Source organism: Triticum dicoccoides, chromosome 2B (genome assembly GCF_002162155.2).
Source record: "Triticum dicoccoides isolate Atlit2015 ecotype Zavitan chromosome 2B, WEW_v2.0, whole genome shotgun sequence".
Lineage (NCBI taxonomy): Eukaryota > Viridiplantae > Streptophyta > Magnoliopsida > Poales > Poaceae > Triticum > Triticum dicoccoides.
The window spans coordinates 812471995-812474521 of NC_041383.1; the positions used below are offsets into that span (position 1 = coordinate 812471995).

General features: G+C 38.9%; 1 long non-coding RNA gene across 1 annotated transcript; it reads left to right on the plus strand.

Annotated features, from left to right (window-relative positions):
- Positions 1 to 1796: 1796 nt before the first annotated feature.
- LOC119368953 lies at positions 1797 to 2527 on the plus strand. Its single transcript, XR_005176790.1, has 2 exons — positions 1797 to 1908; positions 2039 to 2527. It is a non-coding gene; the product is annotated as an uncharacterized LOC119368953 (long non-coding RNA).

Sequence of the window (2527 nt, forward strand, 5' to 3'; positions counted from 1 at the left end):
TCGTTCTTCTCTTGCTCGTCCTTCCCTACGTACATCTTCTACTCCTAACCTCTTCGCCAACCCGTTTCGTTGGCGTCAACCAACACCATGTCAACATTAGTGCATTCATCAGTGTCAGCTCATCTTCTTCTTCCTCCTTCCTCGCCATTTTTATTTATCGTTCCTACTTCTTTTCTAGAATACTCTTTCTTTGTTTTCGTTTTCTTTTTGGAACACTCTCCTTCTCCAACACCGCGGACCACTTGATCGCTTTAGTTTCTTTCCTTCTTATTCATGGAAGTCCTTTCTACTATATCATTAACCACCTGACCAATGTACTGTCGTGTTGTCCTCACCCACGAACGTTTAGCATGTGGACATCATGCAGATCTTGGTCGTCATTCATCTTGGTGAACACTAGGTCGCCCATGTCATGAGCGCATGGTGGCTGTTATCCATGTTGGCAAGCGGTGCTCGACCATGTTGCTGAGAGCATGTTGATCGTCCTTGCCACGAGCGCGTACAAAATAATTCAGCATGATTAATTGCTTACTTACTTAATTATTTCACAAATAATTAACCGCCTACCTAATTCTATGCCTACCTAATTAACTGGCAACCAAATCAATTAATTATTTGCCTAATTGAAAAAAAAATCCCTACTTCTAATTATCCATAGGCATAATAAAATGTCTATCTAATTAAATAATTCCATTAATGACTCGGTTTCCAAATTGATTCGGTGCGAAAAAATTTCTATTTAGATGGACCTAATTAATTGCATATGTAATTAATTGTCTAGCTAATTGATTATATTGATGGTTTGATTCAATTAATTCATCGCTCGATATCCAATATATTTTCGCCTAAGTAGCTACTACGAATGACGATGCGACTACTGAGTATTGTAAGAAACATTTGCTTACGAATTTCTTGAATTTGAATGGACACACTTGATTTGAGAATGTAGCATGTTTGGTTACTGATAAGAAATATCATATGACCGCGTGAACGTCTGTACGCGGCGGTCAGATGACCCGCCTTCCACCACGGATGTCCTCGACACCGTGATTCATGCCCTATGCCCTGGCATTCTCAAGCATCGCACCGGCAACAGGCCCGGCCATGAGTTCCTCCATGGTGTCGCGTTTCCCAGGGGCGCACGGAAGCGTACGCCCATAAGAAAAATATATGTTATTTTTGTTGTATTAGGAACCTTGCGATTGTCAAGTAATAGTAGAAATAATGAGAATAATAAATGACATAGTGAGCAAGATTACCGATTTGTTATTGAGTAATATCTGATTTTATTTTGGAAAGTTATCCAGAAAAATCCTATGTCTGTCTTTTAGGAAGTCGATCTCACATATATGGTGTGATTTCTGAATCATTAATTACCTATTATGTATTTGATTGAATTGAAGCACGGAAATAAGATCCCTTTTAATGGGATTTGGTTTTTTAATGTGAGGGAGAAAATTTTAGTGAGAGGAATGTGAGGCGAAAAAATGCAGACGAAAATAAATCGAGATACCAAGCTACCAAGTCCCTATTTAGGAGTAGAGATATATGTGGTTCATGTCCATATCAAATGGTGAGTGCTCAACATATTTAACACGTAATTAATATATATCATACAAAATATCAATGTCAATCTTAATTAAACAATTAATGGCAAACAATATCCTACTTACTAATATATGTGTACAATTAATATTCTACCCAATATCAATGTGCCTTGAATCATACACATTTACTAGTATCAATATAAAACGAGGGTATCATATTTGGTAGTGTTGACTAACACACATATCAACCTAGCATTCATCGCATTATCGATCTCGATGGAGAAGCCCACAAATCAAACGCGTGCAGTAGCCCTGCTGCTCTCCCAACTGTTGCTCGCGTGCTTTGCTTTTCATGCGCAGTGTAAGTCACTAGCACATACACAACGAAGCTATTTGCTTTCTGATTTTTCTCATATGTTTTCTTTCATTAATTTCTTTAGTTCGTGTTTTAATATACAATTGTCAGTTTTTTTCATTTTGTCATTCCACAGGTCGAACCACCGAGGGCATGGACAACAAGAAAATCAATATACCAGGCGGATTGTGCGTCCATCATAGGGACTGCACACCGGGTAACAAGAAAGACCCTCTGTCAATCCGACCACTCGCGAGGCTGACGCAGTGCTGTATTTAAGTTGCAGATAACAAAATAATAATTCATATAATTTTATTAAAGGGGCGTGCGACGCATCCGCCGGCTGATATTTGTAAAAGATCAATAGGCTCGCGAGCCGTCGGATTGCCGCATCAAGCGAGCCGAGCGTGCCTCCAGAACTGCAGCACAAGACTTATTGCAGAAACATAGGTCTTGTTGCAGATTTTTTTTTTGCAACGGCTGTTTTGTCGCGAGAAAAAAAATTACAAGTAGGGTTTTGTTGCAATTTTTTCTGCAATTGAGTTCTTGTTGCAGAAAATTTCGCAACAAAGGTTTTGTTGTAAAATTAGACCCATCATAGACCATTGCAACATGTTAGACTGTA